This window comes from Arvicanthis niloticus, chromosome 16 (genome assembly GCF_011762505.2).
Source record: "Arvicanthis niloticus isolate mArvNil1 chromosome 16, mArvNil1.pat.X, whole genome shotgun sequence".
NCBI classification, from domain to species: domain Eukaryota; kingdom Metazoa; phylum Chordata; class Mammalia; order Rodentia; family Muridae; genus Arvicanthis; species Arvicanthis niloticus.
The window spans coordinates 47796933-47821123 of record NC_047673.1 but is presented as its reverse complement, the minus strand read 5'-3'; positions in this window follow the sequence as shown (position 1 = coordinate 47821123).

The following is a 24191-nucleotide window of genomic DNA, read 5'->3' as shown; positions in this document are numbered from 1 at the left end:
CCAGGACACATGCCATACTTGGAAGACTTGAAGTCGTATCAAAACGAATGAAGCACATTCTTGTTCACACTAGCCGCATCTCAAGTACTTAATAACCACATTTGGCTCATGGCTACTGTATGAGACAGTGAAGCTTTTCTTAAGGTCGAATCTGTCAGCTCTGTGGTTATATATCCTTCGTAAAGTTGTTACTATTGATTTAATAGTGCGGTGCCTTGGAGTCTGTACCTATTCTATTTATGACTACTTATTTCAGATGCTTGGGAGTCAGCATTCATGACTGTCACAAAGGCTCTACTCCCCTGGGGTTTATAGTCTAGTGTCTGACACTGACAATAAATTAATAAGAATATAGAGTAACTATTGTTCGTAAGCAACAATATAACGTAAATAAAAGAGAGGGCTGGATCAACAGTCTGAGGCAGGCTGACTGAAGCCTTGGCAAGGTTGAATTTACCCTTGTCTTTGACATGGACACTCTGCTCTAAGAAAGGCACATTTATCAGCCCTTGGGTACACAGATGGGTTTGAGGGCCCTTCCTGGATATGGGCTTAACCACATGCTCGTATTCTTGGAATGCAATCTCTTCATAGCTCTGTCTGGTTATCAGTCACCACTATGGGCTTTTGCCAATGAGAAGAGACACGTGGAGCAAAGGCACCTGGTCCAAGAACCAGTAACCATAACTTCTCATTCCTAACCTGTTGCTCATCAACTCTGGACAAGCCCTTTAACCCAATTGGCATTTGCTTTCCTCTGTGTCCCTGTGTCCCCTAAATTCCAGTGTATTGTGGTTCTGTGTTCATATCAAGGAACTGGTTTTTCTGGCCTCATGAAATACAAAATTAAAATGAATTTTGGGACTTTGATAAGGAAAGGGAAAAGAACTGAGTGAACTAGTCTTGTCATATAATTATGAGTGTATAAGGCTGGTATTGTGCCCAATGGATCAGTGACAACAATAAAGAAAAGATAAGTAGGACAATTGAGCCCTGCTGGAGTGAATTGAGCTGGAACTTGAGAGCAAAGGGGGAAACGTTGAGTTGAGCAGTGGTCAAGAAACACTCGTGAGCAGATGGTAAAACTGTCCAAAGTTAAGGAAGGGGAGCAATGGGGAGTGGGCCGTACACATGATTTTCGAAGAATCTCAAACTATTCTTCCACTTAGACTTCTTTTAAACGTCACCCAGTCACACAGAGCATCAAATCAGGGTCACATGCAGAATAAAATAAAGTTACCTGCCACTTATTTTGAAAAGCATTTTTATTAATTCTTTGAGAATTTCTTGCAATCGATTTTGATTATTGTCACCCCATACTCATCCCCGTAACTCCTGTGAGATTCACCCCCCTCTGTACCTCCCACAGCTGGCATCCTCTTTAAAAGCAAAACACCCAGGGGTGGTAGCAAAGGCCTGTGATCCCAGTGCTTGGATTTATTTTACATATATGTGGTTGAGTATGTTGCCCACATGTAAGCATACCATATGCATGCCTGATGCCCATGGAGCTCAGAAGAGGGTGTCGAATTCCTTGGAACTGGAGTTGTGGATGTCTATAAGCCACTATGTGGGTTCTAGGAATCAAATCTGGGTCTTCTACAAGATCAACAAGTGCTCTAAACCATTAAGCCATCTCTCTAGCCCACGTTAAAATAAATGGCCATCCATTGAAATGTGGTTGACCTTCAAAAAGCCATACCCTTAAAAAAGATGAACGTTCTCTGTCAGCAGCTACCAATTATCAATAACTCCTCATCTAGGGGTGGGACTTCTTGATGTCCTTTCCTTTCCATGCTGAGATTTTTTTCTAGGCTTGTTCTTGGTTAGTTCTTGTGCTGTGACAATGACTGTGAGTTCATATTTGTGAATGAAAACATTCCCACATAGTCATCTGTTGCCTTTCTATCTTACAGTGGTTTTGCCTCCTCTATCATAATGATCCTTGAGCCTTACAAATATGACATATATGTCCCATTTAGGGCAGAGAATTCTTCAGTCTCTTGTCCTCTACATGTTGCCCAGCTGATGGTCTTCATGTTAATATCCAGCCACTGAAACAGCTTCTCTGAGGGTTGAGAAATGCACTAAGCTATGGGTAAAGTGATGTTACCTCGGAACTGGGGCAGCAGGCAGTGAAAAAAAAATTATTTATTTTTAAATACCACCTGCTCATCACATGAGCTTAATTAGCAGATGGTTTTCCATAAAATACAGGATAGACTGTATTAGGTGTTTTCAGAAAGCTTGGCTAATAGATTCATTTGGAGGCTTTTCTCGCTGTAGTGTCTCCATGAAACAGATCACCACCAGATGAACCACAAAGTATGGTAGTCGAGAAATAGTACCAGAATGGTTCTTTTCTTCTGTCAAAGTATTGTTTTCCAGACTTTAAAAAAACAATATGTTGATTGCTGGGAATTTTTTCTAATGCTTTGTCTTATATCGGGCTCCCAAAAGCTGCACTTCCAAACCTGAAGGTTCCTTCTCCCAGCTTGTCTTCTATTGATAATAAAAAAAAATTGCCATACAGACAATGGTTAGTCAGGGTAATGGAGCAGGACTTTTAGATTGCACGGGCAAGGGGGAGAGAGAGAGGAAGGAGGGAAAGAGAGGTGAGGAAAAGGAGAGTCTTCATGACTCAGAGGGAGAAGGGTCAGATATAAGAGCTGCAGGAGAGAAAGCATCCAAAAATGTAGGTGGAAAGGGAAAGTGGCCCCATGGGCGGCGGGGGAGCGGGAGGGGACCTTCCCAGAAGGTAACAGGACAGCAAAGATAAAAATATAGATTTAGAAGATGCTAAGATACTGGAGGAAAGTGTGCACTAGCCATGGGAAGGTCTAGAAGTGCCCAACCATTGAGCTAGTCAAGCCATATTAAAATTAGCTGTGTGTGTGTGTGTGTGTGTGTGTGTGTGTGTGCTTTCTTTGCAAATGCAGAATCCACAGAGCTCTTGCAGCACTCACTCACTCAACCTGCCCTGCTGGGAGCCAAAATGGTTTAACTACTTCACTTCTAAGGTGGATGGTAGGTGGATGAGAATGTCGAGTACTTGCTGAGAATGTATGTGAGTCCCTAGAGGGAAAAGGCGAGTATGTACACCATTTGGGATGGTGTTTATTTTCATTACTCAATTGACTGGCTGATCGACTGATTGATTTTGAATCCAGATCTTACTCTGGGGTCAGTTTGATGTTGAACTCACAATCCTTGTGATGACCTCCTTTTTTGTTCGTTTTATTGGAGACCTGGTTTTTCTGTGTAGCCCTGGCTATCCTGAAAGTTACATTGTAGACCAGACTATCCTCAAACTCAAATATCTGCTTGCCTCTGCCTCCTGAGAGCTGGGTAAGTCACCATACCTAGCTCGTACATAAATTATTGTTTTAAAAAGCAAAAAGTAACAAGTGTTGGAGAGCATGCAGAGAAAGTAGAAGCCTGATCCATTATCTGGAGGCAAATGAGATTATGTAACTACTGTGAAAACAGTTTTTAATTCTCTCAAAAGTTAAAACGGATTGCTTTCTGGAGGCTGAGGCAAGAGGATTCCCACAAATTCAGGGCTAGACTGTTCCACACAGCATGTTCCAGTCCATTTAGGGTTGCACAATGAGACTGTCTCAAAAATGAAATGACAAACAGCTTAATAACATTGCAACATGAACAATTCTATTCATAGTAACAGACCATTTCATTTAGGAGCCATTAAGATGGCTTGTCAGATAAGACGCTTGCCAAGCAGGCCTGATGATCTGAGTTCAATTCCAGGAACCCACAGAGAGGTACAAAGAGAGAACTGATTCCACAAAGATGCCCTCTCACCTCCACATGCCTCTGTGCCTCTAAACACATAGTACACACATAAAAATACACTGATAATAAGAAAAATAGTTTGAAAAACTAAAAGAAGTGAAATCAGGGCCTGAAAGATATTTGTCCAGTAATATTCACAGCAGCAAAGTGAATCATTTTTGCCTTCCTGTTCTACATAAATTCTCCCCTCTACTTTCCAATATTAGTTTGAAAGCTGGTATGAAGATTAAGGATGAGTGGTCACAGCTTTATGTAACTCTTTTCACCCTTTCAACATCCATGGATCTCAAAAATCATAATGGCATGTAAAGTAAGCTTTAACGAGAAGACAAAGGTTGTATAATTCTATTTATATATACAGTGCCTAGTCAGATCCATAGAAAGCTGAATGGGAGGAAGGGGAATTGGTATTTATGGTTTAGTGGTTTAAAATTCCAGTTTGGGAAAATGAAACGGCTCTGGGTAATGGTGATTATTGTACGATAATGTGAATTACTTAATGCCACCTAAGTGCATGCAGTAAAAAGTGGTCAGAGTGGGAACTGATTCTACTTCTCCATGATTTCCATGTGTGTATGCATAGCGTCTGCAGGTTACCTTTTGATGCATGTGAAGATGGCCTGTCTTCTCAGTTGTGGAGACAACTTTCTTTTATTGGAAGACTTCTTTTCAATAAGAAAGAAAATGACCAGCAACACAGGTGATTTGGTACTAGCTTAAACCTAGGACTACTCTCTTCTACATTAAACATTTATGGATGAAATGGCCAATCTGAACGAAGGCATTAGGGGAGGAGGGAGGGAGGAAGAAGAGGGGAGGAAGGAGCAGAAACAGGCTTAAAAAGAAGAAAACTCTTGTGAAACTTCAGCATTCTTACTGTGGTCAAAGGAAACAAGTTTCTTTTTTTTTATTTGGTACATAAAACTTGTTCTAAGCAAAGCACTCGAAGGGAAAATTCCCAAGAAGCACTGCTGGGTTTGGGGGTCACTTGTCAAATTAATCATGATATATTTTCTTGCCTTGAGTGCGTCAGACGGAATACGTTACATTCCATCCTCGGAAGAGAATCCAAGTGAACAATCCCGACAGCCATTGCTCAGTCCACAGAAGAGCAAACCGCTCCAGGCCGTTTCATTATCATTCACTTGATTTTCATACTATCTTGCAGCTGGGGAGATGCTATCAGATGGAAGAGTCTGGGTTGGAACAGCACTGGCATCCAGTTTCCAACACTCGGCAACCCTGGGTTCGGTGTGAGCCAGTCACTTAGGGAGAATTCTGTGTGTGTGTTGGGGGGGGGGGAGTGAGGGCAAGGCAGCTCTGATAAATATTTGAAATAAGCTTCAAGAAAGAGTCAAATGTTTAACTAGGTCCCTAGTACTGCATCTAAATAAGTGGAATATCTACAACAGAATTATAACATTTGGTTTTGTAATGTTTGACACAATAATGCGCTTGTTATTAAGTTAAGCCAAAAAGTATACTGAATTATAGTCAATTTAAACGTTCTAACGTTCTTCAAAGGTGGAAATTTATAATCTGAGGTTGGGCGTGTTCAACATGGTAGCTGAGGGCTAATTATGTAATTCTGAAATGCTACGTTTATTTACCTCATCTGAAGTAAAATAGGACAATACTTTAATTGATTCAACCAAATTAATATAGTTACCTTGCCCATGAATGACCCTCGGAACAAAATGACTCCGGCTCTAAACTGATATCTCTGCTTCTGAATGTGATCAACTATGTATTCCGCTCCCTCTGTTTGAAATTTAGGCTTGATATTAGTGGAACAAGGAACCGGTTTTGTTGTTGTTTTGTTTTTTATTTTGTTGTTCACTTTCTGTTTGTTTGATTTTCTTTTGTTCTTTTAGTTTTTGCTCTGTTTTGTTTTTTTGTGGTTTTGTTTGTTTGCTTTATTGAGACAGGGTTTCTCTGTGTAGCTCTGGCTGTTCTGGAACTCACTCTACAGACGAGGCTGCTTCTGCTTCCCGAATGCTGGGATTAAAGGCTTGTGCCACTACCACTGGGCTGAGAGAGAGAACAATAATATCTATCTCTAAAGTTGAAACTAAAAAGCTGAGAATTTTCTAGATCATTTGGGTATTTTTAAGTGTCTTATGGTATATATATAACCAATCAAAGAAACCATTGGAAAGACAAATAGTTTTATTCATTTTGTATGTTAATTTTCTCTATGCCCTGGTTTAAGTGTGACTAACACCTGCTTATCTCCCCCACCCCCCCCACCCCCTAGAAACAGGGGTATGTAGCCAAGACTGGCTTTGATCTCATAATTCTCTTGCCCCAAACCCTTGAATCTCGGGATGACAGGTATGTATCACACACTTAAATTTCGTGAACAGTCATTCTTGAAAGGGTATTTTCTCTCTTTTTAAAGAGACATTTATTTGCCTGTATGGTGCCCTCAGAGCCCAAAAGAGAATGTAGCTCCCTGGAACTGGAGTTACAAATGGTTCTGAGCAGCTCTGTGGGTGCTAGAAGTTAAAACCAGGTCCTCTGGAAGAGCAGCCAGTGCTCTTGGGGGCTGAGTCATTTATCCAGATCACCATCATCACCACCACCACCACCATCATCATACTTGTGGGGTGGGGCGGTGAAGGTGCACATTTTGTGTATGGCTAACAGGGACACCTTGATGTATCTCCATCTACCATGTGTATCCTGGGGACCGAATTTATATCATCAGTCTTAGTGACCAGAGTTTGTCCACTGAGCCATTTCTCTGGGTGGGAGAAATAATTATTATCTTACTGTCAAAAAGAAACGTATCTTCTAGTTTCTTGACATTGGTCTAGAATGTAGCCATTTTCTTTTATGCCACTAAAATGGGTAGAATTTAGCCTAAGTAGCTACTCAACGCATTAGATTAAAACTGAACTAATGTACTTGGGAGCTGAACAAGCAAGGAGGAGGGATTGTTGATCTCTGTCTTGTTAACTGCTGCTTTTGGGTTCACGGGAACATGGGGACGGGAGAAAAACCTGAGCTTATTCACAAAATTGCTAGTCACCCAAGGCCGGATTTTTGTGTAGACTTATTTTGGAAGAATCTTTTCAAATAAGTAGATAAAGATGATAACTTGAGTATTTACCTATATTTCTCAGATGGAGCTAAATATCAGCCCCAGACTGTGCATTATTAAAGCAGTCCACTGAGATTTAGTATCTCTAGAGTGACAGACTCTGCCTCAGCTCCCTTGGACCTGGAGTCTAAAAGCCGCGTGTGTTCCGGTTCTGCCATTATTTTGAATTACATAGAGACAGGCAAGTAAGCAAGACTTGAAATTTGGTCAAAGAGAATATTTTGAAATATCAAAAGGGCCTTTTAATTTTTAATTATAAGAAAGTGGGTCGATAATGAAATTTTCTGCAAGTCATTAGACGCTTTGTAAAGGTGGAACTGTACACAGACCTTGGTAGACTGCTGTCTAGACGCTAAGTCAGACAGTGTTTCCTTAAATGTTTTAGCCCAATTCCAGCCCCCCCCCCCCCAAAATGCACTCTCTTGAATGCATTCACAGTCATTTACTGAACATTCACTGCATACCAAGCATGCAGTAGGGCACTATCGAGCATTAATGTGTAGTCTCTCTACCGTCTACTATCACGAATGGACACTGTGAATGTTTCTTGAAGTGTTTCTTTGCTCTGTTCTCTGTTATTGACTAACATGAGAGAGAAATTGTGCGCCATGGTGGGGCAGTGTCCAGGCATAGAAAAGACACGATGTCCGGATCATACCTACTTTTTACTTGACAAGCTATTTATAAAAGCAAATGGTTTGCATCTAGAGACGGTGACATCACAGCTCCGGAATCTGTTTTAAGGAATACCCGAGGGCCATGTCCTGTTCACATCTTGCTCAGAGAAGGTGTTCAAAAAGCCTTCTTTCGTCCGTAATGAAGGGAGTGGGGCTGCGTGCAGGAGTTAAGTAGAGGCTCAGAAGTGGTCCTCGGTGCAGGGATCCACATAACGCGATTTTGCCACCGTGCATAAACACAGACTACCTGAAGCTTTTCCTGTTATTTAGCTTGGAAGTCGCTCAAGGCAGACGGCAGGAGTAAGAAACAGAGGACTGTCTTGGGTCCTGGTGATAGGCCATGAAAAATAAGTGAGGTCCTTTAACAGCAATTATTAAAAACTCAAATTGTCCAGAGAATAAAGACAAAATAATCCCTCTTCCAATATATTTTTCTGTAGTTGATTGACTATTTAGGAATTCAAACAACATAACAGACCTGTAATTTGTCATAAAACTGTCAAAGGGTAATATAAAATAAACATAGAATGCTTCATTGTTATGTATTTGATTTTTAAAGAAAACAGAAGCTTTTCCAATTTTTCCATCAATCATCCAACTGTGTAAGGTATTAAAATTATATTGTGCCTCTTAAAAAATTATTAGGAATCCATTAAATTGGTAAAATATCAGGTTTCATGTATTTAAGATTATTTTTGCTCTGGTAAGAAGCAACTTCTATAAACTCCCTTTTGGAATGAGATGGATATTAGCAATAGTTTTCATCTGGGCAGAGGAATATTGTCTAAAAAAGAATGAACCAGACACACATGGGCTGCCTATAACCTCAGTACTTAGGAGGCTGAGGCAGGAGGGTTCTAGTTCAAGGTCAGCTTTGGCTACACAGAATGACCCTGTTCTCTAAGACAATAAAAGAATGACAGATAAATAGTCACTTTCTGAATCCTACCCTTACCGTAAGATGCAAGCCAAGGAGACAACTTCAAGAAGGGAGAAGAAACCCTTCTCGCATCTCTCTTACACATGAGGAGTTAGCTAAACAGAGGAAAGAGATGTTTTCCAGCTCGGATCAGTGGTTGTGCTGCAGCGGGGGAAAGCCCGTTACTAAGGGCACCATTAAACAAGGCCAGTGTTCCACTCCCGGATACAATCTGCTAGGGACCTCTGCTTCGTAGCTGCATGGAACCCAACTGTGTGCATACAGATGCTACTGCCCCCTTTCCTTTAAACATGGTGGTTTTCTATACTCTGTCTTCTGCAGGAAGACAAAGTATCTCTGCCAAAGTAGAAAAACTAGGCAGAATGAGGGGGAACAGGAGAACAGCTCCTGTTAGCGATCTACCCCTCTCTGAGTTTTGACCTTTTATTTCTGGTATCATTGGAGAGTATCCTATTACGTGTTTACCAGGTACATAATTTGTTACAAGAGAAGAAGGTAGTCGAGTTAAGAGTGCCTGGAACCAAACACCTGATAAAACCAAATTAAGGAAGGAGGAGTTTATTTTTGGCTCAGGATTCTCAAGGGCACAGCTCAACAGAGGAGACATGACATGATACCTAAGCTCCAGGCCATGTTGTATCTGTGGTCAGGAAGCTGAAAGGCCTCAGCTTGCTTTTTTCTTTTTATTCAGTGTAGGGCTCCAGTCCATGGAATGGTAGTACCTATATTTAAGGCAGATCTTTCTACCCCAATTAACCTGAAGTAGATTTTCCCTTAGAGATTAGTTTCTACAGTGATTAAAAACCTTATTTAGTTGACAAGATTAACTATCAGGGGCTGTCACCAGACTTTTAGCAGGTACAAAACTGTACAGTGGGCATCTGTGACATGCAACAGATCTAAAGTCAGACAAGATCTATATATTATTGCACAGGTTTGCTCTTGGAGTTAACTATAAATGGCTGAAATCAGCTCACAGGTATCTTGCATTTCAGACTTTTTTTTTTCCCTCAGGTAGTCTAGTATTGGTGTTTCTCAAGTGGTCTGGTATTGTTGAGTATGTGTTCACAATGCCTGTAAAAAGACAAATCATTCTCCCACCAAAGCAAATTAAATAACCAAGACCAGAATTAGATTTACCATTTTCTCCTTTAAATGTACTTTACAGGAACATTTATGTACTCACAGGAGTTTTTGTTTTGTACAACATTAATGAAGTCAAATGACGTTTCCCTTTATTTATTTAATGGAGTTACAGTTTAATGTGGTTACATCTCAATGAAGTTACCTGAGTTAAGGACGAAGATTTTTTACTTTTACTTTTTTAGCATTGTGAGAGCTTCTACAGTCATCCTAATTATTAACAAGAGAATATATTTAGCAGTATTTAAATGTTTGATATACTTATATTTGAATATCAAAAGGTGACTGAGATGAATAAATCTCATGAAATATTGGCGAATTAAAAAAAAGTCCTTTGTGCCGTGGTACTGGTACATCTGGGGGCTGTGTTGATGTCAGTGACCCATCTTGCTACCAAAGACCATGTGGATACCGGTGGTGGGGGACCGTGTTGGTGCCTGTGTGCCGTGCTGCCCCAGGAGACCACTCCTGCCCTGCCACCTGGGCCATGTTGATGTCCATGGTCCAGGCTGCCTCTGAAGACCCTGTCTGGTTCTGTGGTCCCACTGCATCTGGGAGCCGTGTTCTAAGTCTGAGCTGTCACCAGAGACCATCGAGAGTCAGTGCCTACTGACTGTGAAGAGCAAGGAGGTTGATTCTGCTATAATAGAGACGACTGCAGACACGCGGTTGGGAGGGAAGGCTTCTGTGACAATCCCTACCTCCACCCCCAACTCCTACCCCGACCCTAACCCCTACCCCCACCCCAACTCCTACCCCCAGCCACCACCACTACAGAAAAAAAGTTACAGCCTAGACAGGAAGCCATGAAAGAAAACGCTTCAGATGCTGAAGCGTGGATCTCCACAATGGAAGGCGTCTGGAGGGGGATGAGGAAGGGAAAGAGTGTGCTCAATTTAAGGGTGAGAGTTTGGCCATGCTCCGGTGAGTTTATGGATTACACAAATCAGACTTTTTGTTTTGTTTTATTATTTTTATTTATACTTCTTTGGAGGATCACAAGGGTGTGTGTGGTGTGTGTGGGGGGGGGGTACGGAAGGACTGTGACGTAAATCTGATCGGGATGCATGATGTGAAAAATCCCAGAGAATCAATAAAAAGGGTATGTTGAAAAAAGCAAATCCTTTGTCAGCAATAGAAATTTAAAAACACTTGGCCCCGTGATCAAAGGGTATGAATTAAACTGAAATAGAAAATTTTGTTAGTTTTTCATCTTTAAAATGTAGGTATTTAAGAAAAAAGAAAAAAACCTAAAATGTCGTGTGTGTGTGTGTGTGTGTGTGTGTGTGCAATTAAAAGGAGCATGACAATTTTTTTAGAGAGATGATATAATACTGCCTGTACACAAGGGATTTTTAAAGTCCATTATTCTGGATGCTGAGATTAGAAATTGTGCATACACTGAGAAAAATGGAATCAGCCAATGATTTATGAGAATAATTTTCAAGTCCTTTGAAGAATTAAAATCAGTTATTATAATGGCAAGCACATGGCAAGTATGTAATAAATACTGGAAATAATTGAGAGTAAATAAGGCATTTTTGGGATGAAGGCTAAAAAAAGTCTTCTCCTTTTTTTTCCTTCTTTTTCTTGTCATTACCCTAAACCTCCAATAGGCCTCCTTCATAACTTGGATCCCAGGAGACTAAGACCTCATCCCTGGGCATGTCTCTTCTTAAGTTTCTGTCTGCTTCTTCTGTCACCTTTATTTTCATAGTCAAAGGAGCATTTAGTTTGATTAAAATAATAAAAATAAAAAGTAACTCTTTTAGGGTAAGAAAAATGCAGACAAACTAGGTCGTGGATGTTGGTGCCTGGTCCATAGAGTTAAGGGGTTCGTCTGGTGGCCAGCCAGCAGAAACTAAGCTGTGAGGGGTGCAGGGTAGGAAAAATGAGCGAGCCTCGAGAACAAACAACAGATGTGCATCTCAGTACTCACCTCCTTCCTATTCTTATCCGCTCCTCCCTCTGCTGAAGCACTAAGCTGCTATTTAGTGTGCCATGGAAGAGTTTTCCTCTTAAAGACAATAGTAAAGAAAAGTAAAATTCAGTATGTAACACGCTCAAGGTGTGATGTGGTTTGTTATGTATATGTTGCCTTTATCATAAATGGTTGCTTTTCCTCAGTTACATATCCGGTACATTTATTTTAGAAGCTTTGTTTTTTCTTTCTTTGTTTTTTTCCTTCCTTTCTTCTTTCTTTTATCTACCCCCCCATCTCTTTTGAGGGAGTCTCTCACCACAGGCTACCTTCCAATTCGTCATGTAGCTGGCAATGACTTCAACTTCTGGTCTTCCTGGCCTTACTTCCCAAGTCCCGACACTACAAGTGTGTTCAATTCATGTGGTGATGGGATGAGACCCAGGCACTCTAGGCAAACACTATATAACTCCCCAGCCTCTAGAAGCATTACTGTAATGGTTTATAATACTTCATGACTGAACTTGATAAAACTGGAATTCCTTTTGTCAGGTACATTAGTCACTGTACTCCAGAGAAACAGAAACACGATTGAGAGACATTTCCTGTATGAATTTGGCCCACATGCTTGTGGAAACCTGAGAAATCCCAAGATCCACAGCCAGCGAGCTGGAGACCCTGGAGAGAAGGTTGCTTCCATTTCAGAAGGTAGCTCAAGACTTGGGAAGAGCTGATGTTTGATTTTAGAGGCAAAAGACAAACAAACAAACCTTGATATTCCATCTTAGACACAATGAGTCTAGAGGAATTGCCACTCACAGAAGGCAAGGAAAGGCATACCTTATGTTGACAAGATGAGCTTCACCAATGTTAGTCTATCAACCCAAAGTTAATCTCATCAGAAATACCACCATCCACGAACCCAGAATAATGTTTGGTAGCCTTGTAGCCTAGTCAAGTTGACATACTAACATTACCAGTAAGTGCTTAGCATACAAGAATGAGGAACTAAGTTCAGATCCCCAGCATCCACACAATCTGGGCATAGAGATGTGAATCTCTACCCTAGTGCTGGGGAGACAGAGAGCCACTGAAGCTCATTGGTTAGCTAGACTAGACAAATCGATGAAATTCAATGAGAAACTCTGTCTTAAAAAATAATGTGGACAGCAATAGGGGAAAGATACCAATGTTCAGGCATTTTGGTGGTCGAATACTTGAAGGTGTGCTATAATTTGATATGGCCCTCCAAACATTATATGCTGTTAATCTCCAAAGTCATTCATTGATGGAGGTGGGAGCTTTAGGAGATAGAGATAGATGCCAGGGCATCAGCCTGCTGTCCCATTGTGGGATTGGTAAGCTCTTCTCTTCTCTTCTCTTCTCTTCTCTTCTCTTCTCTTCTCTTCTCTTCTTTCTTTCTTTTTGCATGTATGTATGTATGTATGTATGTATGTATGTATGTATTTGGGACAGAATTTTTCTATGTAATTCTGGCTGTCCTGCAACTCACTTTGTAGATCAGGCTGGCCTCAAACTAAGAGATCTGCCTCTTTCTGTCTTCCAAGCACTGGGATTAAGGGAGTGCACCACCATGCTAGAAGATCAGTGGATTTTTAAAAAGACATAATCATCCATTTTTAAAAAATTAATTAACAATATTATTGGTAAAAATTGTTCAAATAAAGGCTATTTAAAAATATTAGCCAGCATTTAATTAATTCATTAATCCATTTATTTAACCTAGATGTGTTTTGCAAACTACAGTGAGTATCTACTATAAACCAGGCATTGGGCCAGGCATGAAGCAGGTAGACACTAAAAGGAAACTTGCCAGTTACCTGGCAAAGTAGGGTAACTAAATAAGTATATGAGAAAATGAAACAGTAATGGCTGGATGGCCATGCACTTAAACTCTTTCCATTTATTGTGCTAATCTACTGACCAATAGTTCTCTATTTATAGAAGTGTCATAATTTAAAAATAAATTATGCTACCACCAAATTAAAAGCAATGTGAGAAAAGTTTCTATAAAATAGAGTTTCTATGGCTAAAGACACAGCTATAACATAAGATAGTTTCCAAAAATAGAGAAGTGGCTTAGTGGTTAAGACCACTGGCTGCTTTTCCAGAGGACCAGGGTTCGATTCCCAGTGCTCACATGGAGGCCTGCAATTGTTCCTCAAGTTCCAGGGGCTCTGATTTCCCAGTGCTCACATGGAGGCCTGCAACTGTTCCTCAAGTTCCAGGGGCTCTGATACCCTCTTCTGGCCTTTGCGGGTAATGCATACATGCAGTGTACAGCCATACATGGAGGCAAACACCCACATAGATAAAATAAATAAACCTTTTCTAATTATTTTTAAGAGCAGGAGCATCTTTATTTACACCCCACCCCTCCTGAGAGACAGGGTTTCTCTATATAGCCTTGGCTGTCCTGGAGACCAAACTCTGTAGACCAGGCTGGCCTCAAACTCAGAAATCAACCTGCCTCTGCCTCCCAAGTGCTAGGATTAAAGGCGTGGGCCACCACTGCCCAGCTAGGAGCATCTTCAGAGGGAGAGGCTGATTTACCTAGCAGGCCCTCAGTTCTGGGATTGATAGGGGCGATCAAAGTAAGGATGCTTCAAATGGGATGAGAAAGAAAGATTAAAGAACATTGTGAGGGGCTAGAGCATTCAGGTTAAGGGCACTGAATGTTCTTCCAGAGGTCCCGAGTTCAGTTCCCAGTACTCACATGGTGGCTCACAACCATCTGTAATGGGATCCGATACCCTCTTTTGGTGTGTCTGAAGACAGAGGCTGTGCACTCCTATACATAAAATAAATACAGAAATCTTTTTTTTTTTTTTTTAAAGGGCATTGTGAAAGAAAGTAGCTAATCGTAAGAGGGAAGAAAGGGAAATCAGCAGTGCGTTCAGGGCTACTGGAGATAAATCAGCATGCCTGGACAATGGTACCAAAGGGTTAAGAGAGGCAGCAAAGTCACAGGCTTTGAAGCCACAAAATCCTGAATCTATCTTACAGGTGACAAAGACATACAGCAGAGACATGGCCAATAGCAGCTGAGATCTATACTTAAAAACAAAAGCAGTCCTGTTCAAACTTCAGTGCCTCGTCATTTACTCATTTGAAACAACTTTTTTGAGACGTTAGGAAAATAGAATTACTGGCATCCTTATCTTTTCTATCACTTCCCTCGATTTTTGTGGAATTTCTGATCGCCGAGTTCCAGTTCCTATAGCGGCCGAGCAGATTACATTCGCTGCCGTGACTAGTGAGCAGGTCTAGCCAGGTGTTTCAGGGCTGGTCTTATTCAATACATTGAAATATGCACACACAAATTCGCAAAGTAGGAAGGAAAGTGTATTCGAAGTGAAGCAGTACAAAATGTCAGAAGGTCGCTAGAAAAGCAGGAAGCTACGTAAGGGAGGAAGTATGTGAAGCCCCGCCTGTTGTTTGAGGTTTCCTTCTACCAGAGTCAAGAGAAGGCGGAGTTTGGCTGCTAAGGATCATAGTGTGGATAGTTTGATGGACAGGCTTGGATTAACTAGGAGCTTAGCTCACTGTGCCTGTTCCATTTCATGATACGTTTGATTTTAATGATGTGTACATCAAATTATACATAGGAATAAGTTCATAAGTAGGAGATTCTCCCTAAAAGTTCACTTGGGGACGCAGGTTTGCCATATTGTTCAGGTACCCAAAACCACTTGAGACCAGATTGTCTCTCTTACTTTCATATATGGTCACAAGTGGGGTATAATTGCAAACAGAGGAAAAGCTTACTTCTTTGTTGAGAGTAGGGTGTGTGAACAGCTTGATGAAAGAGGGAATCCTAAGTTGCTAACACACTGCTAGGTTGTTGTTCAGAGAAGGATGTGGGTATACAATACGTGCAGGTGAGAGTCATAACTGCCAAGCTCATTATTAGAAGGGTGTGTGTGTGTATAGTCCAAACCAAGTGGAGTTCCAAGTTACTAAGCTACTCCCTACGCTTTCCTGCCTGGGAAAGTTCTATCTAACATTATCTATGTCTGTGCAAGGTATTACAAGGTACTTTATTTTTTTTTCTTTTGTAACTTAAAAATGTTTAATTGAATGGCACTGTAGACTTTATATTCACACAGTAGTAACACCAAGAGGAGTATTGACGTCATTATTCTAGCCTGTTAGAAGGTTGTTTTTCTTCTCTTGTGGGAAAAGTATTCTAGTTTACATATTTTTAAATAGCCACCAATTCTTTTCTTTCATTCTTTGAGATGGGGTTTCTCATAACTCAGGCTGGCTTCAAAATCACTATGTAGCTGAGGCTAGGCTTGAACTTGTACCTTTACCTCCCAGGTACTGGGACTATGTGCTGGCTCATCCTACCTATCTATTAGTCACCACTATTCAGGGATGGGGCAAATCCAGAGCCTTTCAAATAAAAAGACTGACTCAGAGGTCTTATGTAAGGTGGTGAGAAACTAGCCAGCTCTCTCCTCTGAAGGCCATTTAAGGAAGAAGATGATTTGACCACCAGAGGGTTTTTAAAAACAAAAAATACATAAATTGTAAACACTGGAGGAAAAGGATATGTACACTTTTGGAAAGCTCCTTCACATAGCACATGAATTCTTGAGATTAATAACTTAATTTCACTGTTTTTAAGAGACAATGGCTGAGGGGTGGTGGTACACACCTTTAATCCTAGCACTTGGGAGACAGAGGCAAGTAGAACCCTGAGTTTGAGGCCAGCCAGTTCTAAAGAGCAAGTTCAAAGATAGCCAGAGAAACCCTGCCTTGAAAGTGTGTGTGTGTGTGTGTGTGTGTGTGTGTGTGTGTGTGTGTGTGTGTGTATTGAGGTTTGGTATTTTCCTGGCCCTGGTTGCCTCAGGGACAAGGAGATCCTTACAGTACACCGAAAGATGCTATGTAACCCTGCTCCTTAATTTAAAACTATTGCTTGAATAAAGATACCAAGAGCCTGCAGCCAGGCAGAAAAAAGGTAGTCAGTGCTTCGGTTCCCAGGCTTGGAGTCTAAGGCAGAGACCATGAGGAGAAGAACAGAGAAGTGAAGAGAGAAGACACCAAGGGGTAGGTGAGTCATGAGAACATGGCCATGAGGGCCGGCCAGTTGGAGTAAGAGCTGCCCAGACAGAGCATGGCAAGTTATAGCTTGGGGTTATTGACAAGGAAGTAGAGCAAATAGCTTGGATGGCTGATATCAACCAAGCTCTAATGCTTTAAAGCTTATAAATATAAAGGTTTTGTGTTTTTTATTGGGAACTGAATGATTAAAGGTGGGCAAGAAATTCCAAATTAATTTTTGTTACAAGGGGGGAGAGAGAGAGAGAGAGAGAGAGAGAGAGAGAGAGAGAGAGAGAGACAGAGAGAAAGACACAGAGATAAAGACGGAGAGAGACAGAGAGAGACAGAGATAAAGACAGACAGAGACATACACAGAGAGACACAGAGAGAGACAGAGAGAGAGACAGAGAGAGAGACAGAGAGAGCACAGTGGTCATTCAGTTGATTCTCCTTGCTTTCCCACTGGAGTTATATAAAAGGAGTTATAAATCACAACACCTGACAAGTCACAGTCAGTGACATTCAGATGGCCAGATCAGCCCAGTGCTCCAGGTAGGACTTCCACATCACTGTATTCGTTTCACTAATATATTTCATCCTGTTTTGAAAGGATGTATTGCAAGCTAAGGCTTTGTAATAAAAATCTGCATTTGAGAGGCTGGAGAGACGGCTCAGTAGTTAAGAGCACTGACTGCTCTTCCAGGGGTCCTGAGTTCAATTCCCAGCAACCACATGGTGGCTCACAGCCATCTGTAATGAATTCATCTGTAATGAATGCTCCTTTTCTGGTGTGTTTGAAAAAGGTTGACAGTATACTCACATACAATAAATAAATATTTTTAAAAATCTGCATGTGAGAAAAGAAAGATCACAAAAAGGCTTATTAAGGAGATGGAAGCAACTAATCCCATGACCCAAGTCAATATTTTGAAATATTTCTCCTTCTTTCGGCCATCCTCTCTCTTCTTCCTCTCTCCTCCTGTCTCCATCCCTTGCCTATTGAATCAAAGAAGGGTTGAGATGGGACTGAGAACTGAATATTGTCTCCTGTGGTGCCAGTTGATAGCGACAAGACATTCAGACATCAAGAAAAACATTCTGACACAAACTGAGGTTCCAGCTGAGCAGCTATCCTTTCAAAAGTGTGTGGGATAGGGGAAGGTGTGTGTTACCTACAGCCAGCAAGTACTATCCCATTACTTGTAAGTAGCCAGAAGTAGCAGTCCCAAATAATAGAAGAGGCCAAACTCCAAGTGTCAAAATCACCCTTGTTAAAAACTGGGGTGGAGCGGACGTCAGAGGAAGTTCAATCTTTGAACGTTGCTGGTGAGGGTGTAAAATGTTCAAGTGTTGTGTAAAATAGCTAGCAATTAAACATCAATTTACCACAGGCTCCAGCAGCTCCACTTCTTGTCTAGCCCGCTTGATAAGATGTGTGAACAGAATCTTTGTTCACCAGAGCATCCTTCATGACAGCCAGAAGGAGTGAACAATTCAAATGTTTATTATGGGAAGACTGGCTTGAAAATCAGGATATACTTATACTATGAAATATTATCCAGCCTGAAATAGGACACATGCTCCAAAAATATGGGCAAGTCTTGAAGATATCACATTAAGGGAAATAAGCCAGGAACAAAAAATATTGTATAATCCCACTTGTATGAAATATCTACAATAGTCAAACTCACCGAGGCAGCACATACAATGGTAGTTTGCCAGGGCCCCAGCAGAGAAGGAAATGGGGAGTTAGTGTTTAATGGATGCTTCATTTTGGTTTGAGGAAAAGACAAAATTTTGAGATGAATGATTATCCAACATGAGGAACACACTTAAGTATCTCTTGAACTGTACATAGTTTAAAATGATTAAGATGAGACTGGAGATGTTGGTAGAGCGCTTGCCTAGCATGTACCCATCCCTAAGCGTCTACCCCTAGTAGCACTGCATAAAATGGGCATGGTGGGACATGTCTGCAATCCCAGCACTGGAAAGGCAAAGGCTGGAGGATTGGAAGTCCCAGGTCATCAAGCATGAGATGCAAACTGGGTGGGTGCCTGAGTAAGAATTCTACGTTCTATTTAAAAAATGAGCAAAAAATCTTCACAGGCTTAAAATATAGGAAGCTTAGGCAACTTGGATCTTACTTCTCTGATAAAACCCCAAGAACAACAACAATTATATTCCAAAGAGGGAAAGAGTAAAGCCCTGTGCTGTGACATGGGTACCCACTGCATGAACTATGGAAAGATTTCTTTCCATTCGTCTTCTGTTAGACAATGCTTCCCTACTCCGACTCCTGCCATTCCCAAAATGCACTGAAGTAGGGGCCAATTAATATAGTACACATTCTACAGAGAGCTGGGACAACTCAGTCTGTCATACGGAAGCAGGTTTTGCAGGTGTGTATAGTCTATACTCAGGAATAGAAGAAGGGAGGGAGTTGAATGAATGATTCAGCTACTGGCATGAAATCTTTTCAGCACATGATCTTATGCTTGCTTTTCTTTAAAGAATAATGCTGAACCATTTTTAATTTTAATTGGGTTTGACTTTCACAAACACTTGGGTTTTGGTGTCTAAAATGTTAGCTAACTGGGAAAATAGAATTCCTACTTAATGTACTTTTCATGTGCCCATACCGACCTAATATGACTATGTCCATGCTGATTACAAGTTCTAACCAGAGTCTCATGGAATAGGTGGCTCCCATGGAATCTCATCTCTTCCTTTTTTTCTAATTTTTCTGTAGGTAAGTGTTCCCTTGGATATTCAGGCAAATCCTTGTAATCCTGGAAATGTGGTCCTTAAGTAAGTAACCTCTTGTTGGGGAAAAAAAAACCTACCAGCCCTGGTCTTCATCACATTTCTGTACGGTGCTAAGCCTACGCTTGGGTGGTTTCCAGTTTTCTGGTGTCTGGAGACTTCATCTACCCATGACTCCCGAATGTTCTTATTTTCCTTATATTGCTATTGTGGGATACCACATGGTCTCTCTCTCTCTCTCTCTCTCTCTCTCTCTCTCTCTCTCTCTCTCTCTCTCTCTCTCCCTCTCTCTCTCTCCAGTCTCTGTAACATTGGCGTTTAAGTGAGACCCCAATATGAAATAATAAATGAGGTTTTAAACATTGTTTGAAGTGGGTGTAAGCCATGCTGTACATTTCAAGCCCGATTTTCCTGCAGAAGCAATTGTGGAAGATGGCAAAAGGCAAATGAATCACAGATGAGGACGAAACAAAAACAAACGAAGTAAAGAAATCGAGCAAACACAGATTGTAGAAATGATTTTCTATTCCTAGTTAGGTGCCATACCACCATGCTTGGTTATTGATATGCACTCACTCACATCTTTTAACCTGATTTTTAAAAAAAGAAACAAAGAAATCACTTCAAGGGAGTATTACCCCAATTCCAGCCTGTGGCACAATTACCTCACACCAAAAGTCCGCTTGCCTGGCTACAGAGATGGTTCATGGGTTAAGGGTACTAGCTGCGCTTCAGATGACCAGAGTTCAAATCCCAGTACTCACATGGCAGCTTACAACTGGTTGCAACTCCAGTTTCAGGGAACAAAACACTCTCACACAGACATACAAGCAGGTAAAACATGAACGCACATGAAACCAAATTAATTAAAAGATAAAAATTGTCAGCTTGCCATGCGTTGGCTTCTGGATGTAGTAGGTGGTTCCCTGATCTCACTTCATTGCACATGGATTAATTTCTACAACATTATTGCTCCACTTATGAACTTAACATGTAATGATTATCAAACAAATTGAATGGGTGAGGACCCAATAATACCCCAAATCATTTGTCATGTAGTCATGACTACTGCTAACCCACAAAAAGCAGGAAATAAAAGTTGCCTTAAAATTTAAAGTGGACATTTGGGTTCCCCCACCCCATAGTTTTAGACTGTACATCACCCTGAAGGAGTTTTGAAAAACCAGAATATAGTTTTTTGATAAAATTATGAGATCAGTGGTATTTCCGTGGTAGGTCCTAGTGGGTCTGAAGCTTTGTATTTAGTCCAGTTGAATTCACAGTCAGCAACACAATAATGATGATCAAAAGTACATTGCTACATATTAAAGAACTCAATAATGTAATCACTTCAGGGAGCCGGAAATTTTTACGATATCAAATTATTACTCTACCAATGACCAACAAATTGACAAGGGAAAAGTCTCACTTGTCTTATGTCACATCCCAATTATTGTCCTTTATACTTTTTGCGTTATGTTTTATTTTGTTTTTACATAAAGATGACAGCAAGCATTTCCTGATACACAAGCGATGAATATTAATTTTGTTTATTTTTGAGACTGTATTTTAATTACATTTCTCCCTTCCCTTTTCATACCCCCCACCCCCTCCCGTATATACCTCCTTGCTCACCTTCAAGTTCATGACTTCTTATTTCCTGCCAGTGAAGGTGACTGTAGATGTTTTCACCTTAACTCAAGGATTAAATTTGGCATCTTTGGTAGTGGGGCCACCAGGCTCAAGTGCTTCCAATGTGGAATATTCTGAGGTTAGGTGCCTCACCAGAAGGCATTCTTCTGAACATAAAACCTGAATCTAGTAGGACTTTAGACAAATAGAATATATAAGGATAAAAATGTTAAACCGTGGTGAAGAAAGAATAAAAAAGAATATACAGGTACATACATACACCAAACAACAGCTGAAAAAGAAATGAATGAGTTTCAAATGGTCTTACAAGAAAAAGGACTCAGCTGGACATAGTGATGCACACTTTTAAAATCCCTTCTCTTGGGAGGCAGAGCAGGTGGATCCCTATGGTTTGAGTTCATCCTGGTCTACATAGTGAGTTCCAGACAGTAGGACTACATAGTGAGACCTTGTCGAGAACAAGCAAACAAACACAGATGAATGAAGGAACAGTGACCAAGTGACGAATGGTGAGTAAGGGCTTGGGGTTAGGATGTTCATTTACAAATTTTCTAACTCTCCACACTCTTCTCCTTTTCCTTTTTATTTGTGTGTTTTTATGATAAAAGGCTTTTCTGAAGAGCTCACCCTTTCCTTCCATAGCACAACAGGAATGAAGCCATGGATTCTATTCCTTAGTACTGTAAGCAGAACTAAGAATAGAACCAAATGAAAGCATTCAAACAACTACTGTATTACTTTCTTCTCTCATTACTATAACTAAATACCCAACAAGAAGCAGTTCATGGAGGAAAGTGTTATTTTGGCTAACAATTGAAGGGATACAGTCATAGCAGGGAAGGTATGGCAGCAGGAGCATGAAGTAGCTGGTCATATTACATTTGCAGCCAGGAATCAAAGAGCAGGCCAAGCTATCAAACCTCACGGCCTGCTCCCAGCTCCCAAAGCCCCACTCTCTCCAGCAAGGCTCCACCTCCTAAGGGTTTATACCCTTTCAAAACAGCACTTCCAGCTGGGAACCACAAGCTGTTCAAACACATCGGCTTCAGGGAATGTTTCACATCCAAGCCACAATATCCACCATCACTGAGTGAGCAATGTCTGAAAGTCAGATATTTTAAAAATTTACTAGTTACTCTCATCCGTTTGGGTGAGATCAACCTGCAGATTTCACCACCCCCCTCAAAAAAAAAAAAGAGATAGTAATACTTTTAAAAATGAAAATTAAAACTGGGTATCTCATTCTTCTACTGCTGTGAGGAGATATCATCACCATGGAAACTCTTAAAAGAAAGGTTTGCTTACAAGTTTCAGAGGGTTAGTCTGTGGTTATCATGGCAGGGAATAGTAGCAAGAAGGCAGACATGGTACTGGTGCAGTAGATGAGAGTTTACATCTGATCCAGAAGTTGCAGGCAGAGAGACAAAGACAGGGTTGGTATGGCCTCAAAGCCCATTCCCAGTGATGTACCTACTTCAACAAGGCCACACCCCCAATCCTTCCTAAACAGTTCCACTAACTGGGGATCAAGCATTCAAACATATGAGGCTGTGTGGGCCATTCTCATTCAAACGGCCATCTCAGTAGCCCAGTAGGTAAAGTCGCCTCTGCCATCAAGTCTGATAATCAGAGTTCAATACCTAGGACCCACATGGTGGAAGGAGAGAATCAACTCTAGCAAGCCATTCTTTGATCTCTACATGCATGCTTGGGCAGCCATACACATACATAATAAATAGACGGATGTAATCAATTGTTTTGAATAGGTAAGGATCTAACCTTGGTGTGGTGGCGCATGCCTTTAATCCCAGCACTTGGAATGCTGATGTAGGAGAATCACAAGTCTGAGACCCTGTCTCAACAAACAACACAGAACAAGGATAAATTAGAAATTGCAGCCCTTCCATGAAAGCCCTCCCATTCATCAGCAACAAAAACAGCTACAGTGAATATGATCATTTTAACTACACCACATACATTTTCTTCATGTTTCTTTTTTCATCTTATAAAGGAAAACAAAAAGTTGAAGTGGTGGCAATGCCAGGTTTTTACATAACATAAAATGAATATAGATTGGTTTCTCATCAGTGAATGACTTTCTCTCTCTCTCTTTCTCTTTCTCTTTCTCTCTCTGTGTGTGTATGTGTGTGTGTGTGTGTGTGTCTGTGTGTGTGTGTCTGTGTGTGTGTGTGTCTGTGTGTGTATTCACGCAGTGCTGGGGATTAAGTCTAGGACTTCACGATGTTAAGTGAGAACTCTAGCAAGAGAGGTACAGCACCAGCCCCAATGAATGTCTTTTTAAAATAAACAATTTAACTGTGAAGACAATTCTGCTAATTACAAATTGTTTCTTACAACCAACGTGCCATTTTGTGTTAATATTCTTTGGGATAATTTCCTATTCTGAAATAGACTTAGAGACTTGCCTGCAGCTGTGTCAATTTGCAGGTTAGCAAAAATATTTAACTGTCTCACCTTTTTTTTTTTATATACAGCCTACTTTTTTATCTGTATGCAGGTGCAAACTGTGTTAATCTAATAAATATCTATATTTTTACGGAATACATTTGGAGTAACTCATCCTGATGTGATTGACTGATTCATGCTGTGTTGAGATTCATTTCCTGACTCAACAAGGTGAACTCTTTGAGTCTTTATATCCATTGGGTGTAACAGACATGGCATGGAGCTGTAAATTATGAAACCAGGATGATAGTCAACATATGAATATCTGCTTGATTTGGTGAAGTCTTTCGTCTCAGTATGCTTGAAATTCCTTAGTTCCTTCACAAGCTGGTCTGAGGGCCCAGGCACATATACAGCAGAGGACTGCCTGGTCTGGCCTCATGGGAGAAGACACTCCTAATCCTCAAGAAACTTGAGGCCCCAGGGAGGGGGGGAGGCCTAGTGGTTTGTCGGGGGTTGGGAGACATCCTCTTGGAGATCAGGGAGGTGGAATGGGTTGAGGAACTGTGGGAGGGTGGACCAGGACAGAATAACAACTGGACTGTAAAAAAAAAATAAAAGTAATAATAATAAAATAAATCCTTAGTTCCACTGGGCAGTGGTGGCACACACCTTTAGTCCCACCACTCTAGA